Raw genomic sequence first — 11,507 nt, forward strand, 5'->3', positions numbered from 1 at the left:
TATAATGTGGGTGGGGGGGTGGGAGAATTGTGGAGTTGGGGGAGCTGTCATTAAAAAACTCTGAGCCTGAATATATCACACAATTATCATTGGTGTCAGGATTTATTAAACCATAGGCATATCCATCATCAAAATATAAAACAAATGAAACTAGCAAACAGTTTTTCTTAAAGGGTGAACAGAACTTACCCCACAGTCAACTTGCCACATATCAATTTTAAGCTTTTTCAGCGAATTTATAAAAATATCAAGTCTTTCAGAAATGCAGTTGTGAACCTAATGAAGAAAGCAACATCATATGAAATAATCTCGCAGTATACTCTGAATTCGTAATCTGAAGTTACCCAGGTGGAACATTGCAAAGATATAAGGGGAGATCTTAACTCTCTTGGTCCAGCAGAAACAGTGTGATATGCTGAAAATGCTTGAATCCGTAATCAAAGAGAAAATAGCGAGGCATCTTGAAAAGAATTGTTTGATAGAGCAGACGCAGCACGGTTTCGTTAAGGGGAAGTCATGTCTGACGAATTTATTGGAGTTCTATGAGGATGTGTCTAGGGCGGTGGATAGAGGGGAACCGGTGGATGTGGTGTTTCTCGATTTTCAGAAGGCGTTTGATAAGGTGCCGCACAAAAGTTTGTTACAGAAGGTGAGGGGGCATGGAGTTGGGGGTAGGGTGTTAGCGCGGATAGGGGATTGGCTGTCAAATAGGAGACAGAGAGTGGGTGTCAATGGGTGCTATTCGGATTGGCAGTTGGTGACTAGTGGAGTGCCCCAGGGATCGCTGCTGGGGCCTCAGCTATTTACCATTTATATAGATGATCTGGAGAAGGGAGCTGAGTGTAAGGTGTCGAAATTTGCTGATGACACAAAGATAAGTGGAACAGCAAATTGTGCGGAGGGTGTGGAAAGTCTGCAGAGGGATCTAGATAGGCTGAGCGAGTGGGCGAGGACCTGGCAGATGGAATACAATGTTGGCAAGTGTGAGGTTATCCACTTTGGTAGGAATAATGGTAGGAAGGACTGCTACTTACAGGGCGAAAAGCTGCAGCATGCTACGGTGCAGAGGGACCTGGGGGTCCTTGTGCATGAGTCGCAAAAACCCAGCCTACAGGTGCAGCAGGTGGTCAGGAAGGCAAATGGGATGCTGGCCTTCATAGCGAGGGGGATTGAATATAAAAGTAGGGAGGTCTTGCTGCAGCTGTATAGGGCATTGGTGAGGCCGCAGCTGGAGTACTGTGTGCAGTTTTGGGCGCCGTACTTACGCAAGGATATTTTGGCCTTGGAGGGAGTGCAGAGGAGGTTCACTAGGCTGATACCGGAGTTGAGGGGGTTGAGCTATGAGGAGAGGCTGAATGGACTGGGCTTGTACTCACTAGAGTTTAGAAGGATGAGGGGAGATCTCATTGAGACGTATAAAATGATGAAAGGGATGGATAGGATAGAGGTGGAGAGGTTCTTCCCGCTCAGAAACGACAGCAGGACTAGAGGGCACAGCCTCAAGATAAGAGGGGGGGGACAGTTTAGAACAGAGTTGAGGAGGAACTTCTTCACTCAAAGGGTGGTGAATCTCTGGAATTCTCTGCCCGTTGAAGTGGTGGAGGCTACCTCGCTAAATATATTTAAGACGCGGGTAGATAGGTTTTTGGTAGGCAAGGGGATTAAGGGTTATGGGGAGAAAGCGGGAAAGTGGAACTGAGCCACTTCAGATCAGCCATGATCTTATTGAATGGCGGGGCAGGCTTGAAGGGCTAGATGGCCTACTCCTGCTCCTATTTCTTATGATCTTATGTTCTTATGATATCAGAGATAAAATGGAAGTGGTGGACCCGTTGGTTCGTTCTTGCTCTGCTGCCATTTTAACTCCCTAAGGGCAACCTTTACCCTCTCCTGGATCAAGCTTCATTAACCTCACAGTCAGGGTCCTACGAGGATAAAAGGGCCTTGATACAATTTCACCACCTCCTTGGGCAAAGGGTGTGCTGTGTTTAGTCTTTTTTGTAAAAAATGGCAATCAAATAGAAGAAGGTCCAAAAGTAGGTTTAAAATTATTGTTGTGGTGCCCAGTAGGTGCAGGAAAGCCCCTTTGGCCCTGCATGAATCATATAGGCTACAACTGACTGATCTTCCCACTTCCTCAATTCATCATCACCCAGCCCCCCACCCCCAGGCCACTTAACTTTTGGTTAGCTCAATGTAAACGTTGTTTCATAGCCAAGATATGGAGCTGACTACTTTTTAGGAGAATTAAGCTTGCTGTGCATGTTAACAATGGCTGGTGCCCAAAATGGACCCAAACTCCTGCTATAAGAATCAAGTAGCTGACTTATATCGTGAGTCACTGAAGGAAATGTCACATCTCAGATAACCAAGGAGTAGTTGGAGTAGATTGACAGAGTAAATTATATGTAAACATGCTCCTGTGCATGTGGTGTGTGTGTGTACATATATATGTGTTCTAGTTTAAGCTGGAATGAAGCACCCATGTATTCACAATATATTATTTGAACTCCTATGACTGCCAGACACACATTCAAGTCGCAAGTAATCTAATAACCCGTACATTCTGCCACGCACCCTAGCTTGCAAGACTTCAAGTCTCTGGTCTGCCAATCAGAGGCCCACGTTTATTGTCTATCCCCAGTTGCCCTTGAGAAGCTGGCATTGGGCTTGATTCATGAACTGATGCTGTCAAGATGGTGAAAGTCTCCCATAATACTGCAAACAGGGAGCTCTAGGATTTTTAACCAGCAGCAAAGAAGAAATGGCAATATGTCCAAGTCAGGATGGGGTTTAATTTTTAACTTGAAGGTAATGCTGTTACCTGTCTACTGTCCTTATCTAAGTGGTGGATGTCATGGGGGTTAATGATGGAGGAAATCAGCCATTGAATGTCATTGGGAGATTTTTGTGCTCTCTCTCTCTTTCCCTCATTGGACATGGTTCTGATTGACAGGCATCGTCTGAGTAGTTGCTTACCACTGGATGTTGTCTAGGGCTTCCTGCATATAGGCACAAGCAGCTTGATTATGTGAGGAAACATAAACGGAGCTGAACACTTCAATTATTAAAGATCACTCTCACCTTATGATGGAGCAAGGACAGGTGATGATTGATGAAGTAGATAAAAAGCATTGCCCTATCCTAAAGAACTTCACTTGATTTCGATAAACATCAGTTCATTAGGGCCTTCGGTGTCACCCTTAGTTGAATATTGCCTTGATGTTAATGGCAATCACTGATACCTCTCTGGAATCAATGTCCATGTTTGGGCTAACACTGTCATGAGATCTCAAGCCCAGTGATTCTGATGAAGACCCAACTCAACATTAATGAACAGGTTATTAATAGATAACTATCACTTGATAACACCATTGCTGACTCTCACCATACTGGGAGGGGCTGATGGGACAGTAATTGATCAAGCTGAACTTATCCCTGCTTTTTGGAACACCTTTCCAAATTGCTGGGTAGATAGTGTTGTAAGCATTCTGAAACAGCTTAGGCAAGCGTAAGTTAGTTCGGGGGCACATGTCCTCAGCACCACAGCTGGGATATTGCAATCTTTTGTATTTTTGCTGACCCAGCTTTATGATTAATCAAGTTTTCTTTTTTTACTGTATGTTGTTCAGGGATCTTGAAATGGACTTCCACTCAAACTGGTGAATTCCTCAACTTCTAAGGCTATAGTGAAGCTTTGATATGATTTGATTTATTATTGTCACATGTATTAACATACAGTGAAAAGTATTGTTTCTTGCACGTTATACAGACAAAACATACCATTCATAGGGAAGGAAACAAGAGAGTGCAGAATGTAGTGTTACAGTCATAGCTAGGGTGCAGAGAAAGATCAACTTAATGCAAGGTAAGTCCATTCAAAAGTCTAACAATGGCAGGGAAGAAGATGTTCTTGAGTCGGTTGGTATGTGACCTCAAACTTTTGTATCTTTTTCCTGAGGGAAGAAGGTGGAAAAGAGAATGTCCGGGGTACGTAGGATCGTTAATTATGCTGACTGCTTTACTGAGGCAGTGGGAATTGTGGACAGAATCAATGGATAGAGACTGGTTTGCATGATGGATTGGGCTACATTCATGATCTTTTGTAGTTCCTTGCAGTCTTGGGCAGAGCAGGAGCCATATAAAGTTGTGATACAACCAGAAAGAATGCTTTCTGTGATGTATCTGTAAACGTTAGTAAGAGTCATAGCTGACATACCAAATTTCCTTAGTCTTCTGAGAAAGTAGAGGTGTTGGTGGGCTTCTTAACTATAGCGTCAGAATGGGGGACTAGGACAGGTTGTTGGTGATCTGGACACCTAAAAACTTGAAGCCCTTGACCCTTTCTACTTCGTCCCTGTTGATGTAGACAGGGGCATGTTCTCCTTTACACTCGATGACAATCTCCTTCGTTTTGTTGACAGTGAGGGAGAAATAATTTTTGCTACACCAGTTCACCAGATTCTCAATCTCATTCCTATACTCTGTTTGAGATCCGACCCACCATGGTGGTGTCAACAGCAAACTTGAAAACTGAAGAAAATTTGAAGGGGAATTTGACCACACAGTCATAGGTGTATAAGGAGTTTAGTAGGAACTGAGAATACAGCCTTGTGGGGCACCAGTGTTGAGGATGATCACAGAGGAGGTGTTGTTGCCTATCCTTACTGATTGTGGTTTGTGAGTTAGGAAAGTTAGGATCCAGTCACAGAGAGAGACGCCGAGGCCTAGGCCACGGAGTTTGGAGGTGAGTTTCATAGGAATAATAGCGTTGAAGGCTGAGCTGTAGTCAATAAATAGGTGTCTGACATAGGTGTCCTTGTTATCTAGGTATTCCAAAATGGCGTCTGCTGTGGACCTTTTGCAGCGATAGGCAAACTGTAGAAGATCCAGGTAATCCAGGAGGCTGGAATTGATTTGTGCCATGACTAACCTTTCAAAGCACTTCATAATGATGGATGTCAGAGCCACTGGCGATAGTTATTCAGACACGCTGCTTCATTTTTCTGAGGTACTAAGATGATGGTCATCTTCTTGAAGCGGATAAGGACCTCAGGTTGTTGTAAAGAGTGGTTGAAGATGTCTGTGAATACCTTCACGAGTTGATCTGCGCAGGATCCGAATGCACATCCGGGTACCCCATCCGGGCCAGTTGCTTTCCGTAAATTGACCTTCAAGAAAGCTGCTCTGACAATGCAATGGTGACCCCTGGTACAGATTCACCCAGGTCTTCCAGTTTGGAGGGTATGCTTGCTCTCTGAAACTTCTCAAGGCATGCCTTCAATTTTACTTCTGAGATTCATGTTTCTCTAGTTCAGTGTCAGTTTTTCACACCTTACTGTACTGTTCTGGGTTCATTGTTAAAAATGCCACGGCTAATCACCATGGTGTATAATGATCCCATCGTTGGCAACCATGTTGTAATACAAGTTGTTTAGATGTCTCAATGATGAGATCTTAAGACTTGTATATTTAAGCATGAACCATTTATTATTAGTCTTTAACTATTTACAGAACCCAAGTGACTGTAATGTATGATGCTGCTGGCACGCAGGTAGACTATTTCCAGAGTGTTGTCTTGGAGTTTCTTACCATAAGGTGTGACTCTACATATCATACCATAGGTAGTGCCATTCTCCAGTCCCACATCTCCACCTCCGTCTATATTACATTGAATAACGCACAATGTTACAAGTGGTACAGGTTCGAACACAGATTTCATGATGGTCCAAAAATAACCTCCAGTAATTGTGCAAAAATTGCTTGAAAATAGTTTTGCAAGTCACAACACACTAGGGTGCAGTGATCTGTGCATAAACAAGACGATGGTTTCCATTGCACAGATCGGGCATTGCAACAAAAGCCAAAGTATAGGGAAAAGCAAAGCAAAATACCCCAGAAGTTGAATCCATGAAATCAAATAGATAAAATGCTGGTAGGGCCCAACAGGTGAAGCAGCAGTTCTAGAGACCAGCTCTGACAAAAGGTCATCAAACTGAAATAATCAGCTAAATATAGAAACATCAAGACCATTGAAGCAGCACTTCCTATTCATTTCTAAATGCTTTCATTCCTGAAAACATGATGATGGGAATGATCGTAGAAAGAAATTAAATGCACTCGCCAGGGAGCGTTCCACTTTTATCAAGACAAAAGGTCAGCAATCTGATGTCTTGGAGTAGTTGTAAAGAAAATAAATCTCACATAAAGACAACCATTTGGTAAGCTCCGGGAAAGTTCTTTGCCACAAATGGAAAGATTTCACAAGCTGCATTTTGGCACGTTGTTTTTATACGTAGAAATTTTGGGAATAAGTTCAGTCTTAAAGAAACCAGGAGCTCATGTTAAAGCATGTCTGCTTTAAGTTTGTTTGCAACCAACAGACAGTGGAGAGATGGTTCCAACAGCCTCAGGCGATCGTATTTGTTCTGACAACCCTCCTATTCTGCCTGACGGCCAATTTGATGGATTCAGATTGATAAAATCATCCCAATGAATAAAGCTGTTCTTTTTCTTGTGAAACCCCGACAGGCTAATACATCTTGCCCGTTTCAAACATTGATAATTCACATGCACAGACATTACCAAAGTGAAAATAACTGAAATTATGAAGATTAAATCAGGTAAAAGCTGTTGGAAGCCAATATCATAGCCCAAAGAATTCAGCTGAAAAATATGTAGACCACAAACTGCTGTTAGTTAAGTATGCCCTTATCTATTTAAGGATAACGATATTTCGTCCTGCAAGTTGTTGAAAGTGTGACATTTTTATGTTGCAGTACGCTGTACAGGGCTTCTGGGATCTGCACAAACAGGTCAAGCAACTATGTATCTTCTTACCCAATCAGATTGTGAAATCAACAGCACAAACTCTGAGCAGGAAGTATAAATTAGAAAGGTGAATTTAATGTAACATCAAGCTCAGTAACTGAAATAAAGAAAAGGAAACATAATTTGGATCAATAGGGAAAAAAGACAGAAAAGAAAGATTAAAGTATTGAAACAAAAATATCTGACATGAATTAAAACATGAATCAGCTATGACATTTTTAATTGTTAGTGCCGGTGAGGAAGACTCACAACAGTTAACACTTATCATTTAAAAACAATGTCCTTAGACATGAAATTACTTGACGTAGCTTTCTGTGGTGAGTAAAGATCACATCCATCAAACAAGAACTGGAAGTTAATGCCACTCAATGAATTTCAATGGTGAGCTTATCAGCAAAATGTCATTTCGTGAAACTAAGGGTAGAGTAGTACACCTCTGACAGCAACCTTTCAATTTCCACATGTAATTGTTCATCTGTCCTCACCTTGAAGTTGCTGTGCACTTGTACATAACTAATGTTACTCTGGTCGCCATTTGATCGCCAATTTGAGGCCATGATGTTGATGTGAGTCACATTATGTCTGTATGTCAGTCAATAAGATAAAATGAAGCATAAGATGTCAGAAGTCCATTCTCTCATTTCCGTTAGCCACATGTTGAGTGATCTCCAGATATGCTTGTTATGATAGGCAGTCATGATGTTACAAATTTTTAGAAAACTGTTTTGAAGGTTACTTTTTTAAACCTTAAACTGACTTGAAGACAGTTTTCAAAATGGACTCTTGAGGTCACCCAACTTTCTACTTGCGGATTCAGACTGGAACAACCTCCAAGGAGAACACATTCTCAATCATACATATGAAAGACATTTGAAATTCAATGAGCATTTCACAAGTGTAAAAAGATGATCTATTGACATAATAGCATTTCTTCAAGCACACAATCTTGGCTGGTAAGGGCTTTAAGGTGTAAAAAGCCGTGGCCTCTTTGAATACTGCAAATGGTTAAAGACAATTTGATACTGTAGTAGCAAGCCCCTTTAAGGGTGAAGTTTCAGAGGGTATGTGCCCATTCGGCTAGTCAGGCTGAAGTGCTTGAGTCAACCAGGGCTGAGTGCAGGCTCTCCCAGGTAGTCTGAAGTCAAAGTAATCGATAACATCTTTCTCACTCTGAGAATATAGTTATTCCTGTTAATAAATAGTTTGTTAGTTACTTCACTTGGAGGTCACCACTCTTTCCAAGATGTTACATTGTGAAATGGGATTACAACTTCCCTTATTTGGAGCATGATTCAGCATTTTGAATCAGTGGCCATTTTTGCCTGCTTGCCAAGAATGTAGGAGAGGCAGGGCAAGCTGCTTAGAACCAGAAACATCTTGAGAGAGGTAACAATTTCAATTCAGGGGGAGAGAGAAAGAGAGAGATAAACATCCAGAAATAGTTAGGGGTCAATCTTACCAGCTCGTTGTGTCAGTCAATTGGCATGGTGAGCCGGTAAGATAGGGTGACAGGCGAAAACCGGGTTCGCACCCGGAAAGTGAAGTTAGCTAAGCTGGTTTCAATAATCGTGACATGATTTATATGCCATTAATGAGTCCCTGATCATGCTATTGTACAGGCTCACTTGCCCTTACCTGCTCACCAGTTGAGGTCCTCACCAACGAGAATTGCATATGGTCCCCATAATGGCCTTACTGGTGGGAACAGAGGCCATTGAAGCCCCCAGGATACTCAGGGGCAGGGCCAGGCAATGACCATTGGGTAGTATCATCTGGTACTGCCAGCCTGGCAGCAGACACCCTAGAGGGCAGAGCTTGGGGGGGTGGGGGGAGGTTAAGGCCATGATAGGATTTGGGTGAGATGGATGAGCACATAAGAACATAAGAAATAGGAGCAGGAGTAGGCCATCTGGCCCTTCGAGCCTGCCCCGCCATTCAATAAGATCATGGCTGATCTGTCGTGTCTCAGTTCCACATTCCCGCCTTCTCCCCATAACTCTTAATCCCCTCGCTTATCAAAAACCTATCTACCGCGTCTTAAATATATTTAGCGAGGCAGCTTCCACCACTTCAACGGGCAGAGAATTCCAGAGATTCACCACCCATTGAGTGAAGAAGTTCCTCCTCAACTCCATTCTAAACTGCCCTCCCCTTATCTTGAGGCTGTGCCCCCTAGTCCTACTGTCCTTTCTGAGTGGGAAGAGCCTCTCCACCTCTATCCTACCCATCCCACTCATCATCTTATACGTCTCAATGAGATCTCCCCTCATTCTTCTAAACTCTAACGAGTACAAGCCTAGTTTATTCAGCCTCTCCTCATAGCTCAACCCCCTCAGCTCCGGTATCAGCCTAGTAAACCTCCTCTGCACTCCCTCCAAGGCCAAAATATTGCGTAAGTGCGGCGACCAAAACTGCACACAGTACTCCAGCTGCCGCCTCACCAGTGCCCTGTACAGTTGCAGCAAGACCTCCCTACTTTTATATTCAATCCTCCTCACTATGAAGGCCCGCATCCCATTCGCCTTCCTGACCACCTGCTGCACCTGCAGGCTGGGTTTTTGCAACTCATGCACAAGGATCCCGAGGTCCCTCTGCACCGTAGCATGCTGCAGTTTTTCGCCACGTAAGTAATAGTCCTTCCTACCATTATTCCTACCAAAGTGGACAACCTCACACTTGCCAACATTAAATTCCATTTGCCCAGCCTATCTAGATCCTTCTGCAGACTCTCCACACCCTCCACGCAATTTGCTGTTCCACCAATCTTGGTGTCATCAGCAAATTTCCACACCATACACTTGGTTCCCTCCTCCAGATCATCTATATAAATGGTAAATAGCTGAGGCCCCAGCACCGACCCCTGGGATACTCCACTAGTCACCAACCGCCAATCCGAATAGCACCCATTGACCTCCACTCTCTGCCTCCTATTTGACAGCACAATGGTTCTTTCCTCTGCTGAAGGATTAACAAGACTGCTAAACATGCACAATCAAGAGAAATTTATGCACCTTTCGGGATACACCCTGTCTTTTGTAGTCAGGTGACTGCTAGCCAGGAGGCATGCCATCTGGGTCCATCTTTAAACTTACGTTGCCAACCCCAAACAGGTCACTGAAATGTACCCAGTTCCTTTTCACCATTCCTATGCTGCTAACATCATGAGCCAGCTCAAGTAGGCCTCCTTGGTCAGCTTTCCCGTCTTTCTAGGGCGCCACGGTGGCACAGTGGTTAGCACTTCTGCCTCACGGCGCCAGGGACCCGGGTTTGATTCCCAGTCTGGATCACTATCGTGTGGAGTCTGCACATTCCCCCCTGGCCTGTGTGGGTTTCCTTTGGGTGTTCCGATTTCCTCCTGCATTCTGAAAGTCGTGCTGGTTAAGTGCCTTGACCCGAACAGGCACCGCACTGTGGCGACTAGGGGAATTTCACAGTAACTTCATTGCAGTGTTAATGTAAGCCTTACTTGTGACTAATAAATAAACTTTAAAAAAACACTGGCAGGGAACAGGATGTTTCTGTGCTCATGCATTGCCATACCAGCAACAGCACTGGTGATACTTTAGAACAAATGGGGCACAGGTATAAAATTTTGGCCCAGGAGTCACAGATTACTTAAAAAAGGGGGTTGAACACATAAGTGGTTTAGTATTTTTTCAAGAAGCAACAGTTTAGACATATTACATATCCTAAATAGGCAGACAAGGCATATGAGCTTAACAGTGAGAATGGTTTACTGATCTCACTTCGGGAGAACACTGAACTCCACGTCTAGCCGCGGCTGACCCTTCTGAACAGCCAAATGGATTGATGAAGCTGATGTATTTTAGCTGGAAGTAGCAGTCTCTTCTGGCCTCTGTCTTCTGGAGGCAGCCAGAGTACTAATGTTAGCCTGAAGCCAGGGTCAATCACTTAAAATCAAAACCCTAACAGTCTGGATTGATTTTATCCCTCTCAAGAGCTTGTTCACATCCTTTACTTCTAGAGGCAGGGGCGTGGGTGCCCCATGGCAATCACTTGTTTGATCCCATCAGTAAAGGGCAGGTACGCAAGGTAAAATCTCCCTCATCCATCATTCTGCCTTGGGATCATCTTGCAGCTTAACTTGTGCGTGGTTCCATTCAGTAACTTCTGCCAGACACTTGTCTCAATTCTTCTTGGCATTTTCTATGTGTACCTGTCTCTGGCTGCTCAGAAATTGATTTTGAAATGAGAAAGAAAAAAACCTTTTGCTTGGAGACCATAACTGTGATTTTCTGGCCCTACCTGCCAGTGGATCTTCCAGTCCCGCCAAAGGTGCCTCCTCATAGTAAATTCCCTGGCGATTGGACAGGCGAGCCACGCAAGACGCTGTAGACATCGGCGGGACCAGATGACCCGGCCTGCGGTCAATGGCAAGGCTCCTCCACCACCGAGAAACACACCAGGGATTGGTGGGGCTGGAAAATCCCACCCCTTCTATATTTTGCTAGTTCTATGGGATTCTGAAAGCTACTGTTTCTTACACAGTGGCCTTCCCTGCCCACTGCTCTCTTCATGTCCTTTGACTGTCTAACAAGCAGGTTGGACAAACAGAGACTAGTAGCTATAGTGTATTTGGATTTCCAACATGATATGGTGCTACATAAAAGGTTACTATTGCAAAATAAGAGCTTATGGTATTGGGAGTAATCTAT

This window comes from Carcharhinus amblyrhynchos, chromosome 13, assembly GCF_965287045.1.
Source record: "Carcharhinus amblyrhynchos chromosome 13, sCarAmb.v2.hapA, whole genome shotgun sequence".
NCBI classification, from domain to species: Eukaryota; Metazoa; Chordata; class Chondrichthyes; order Carcharhiniformes; family Carcharhinidae; genus Carcharhinus; species Carcharhinus amblyrhynchos.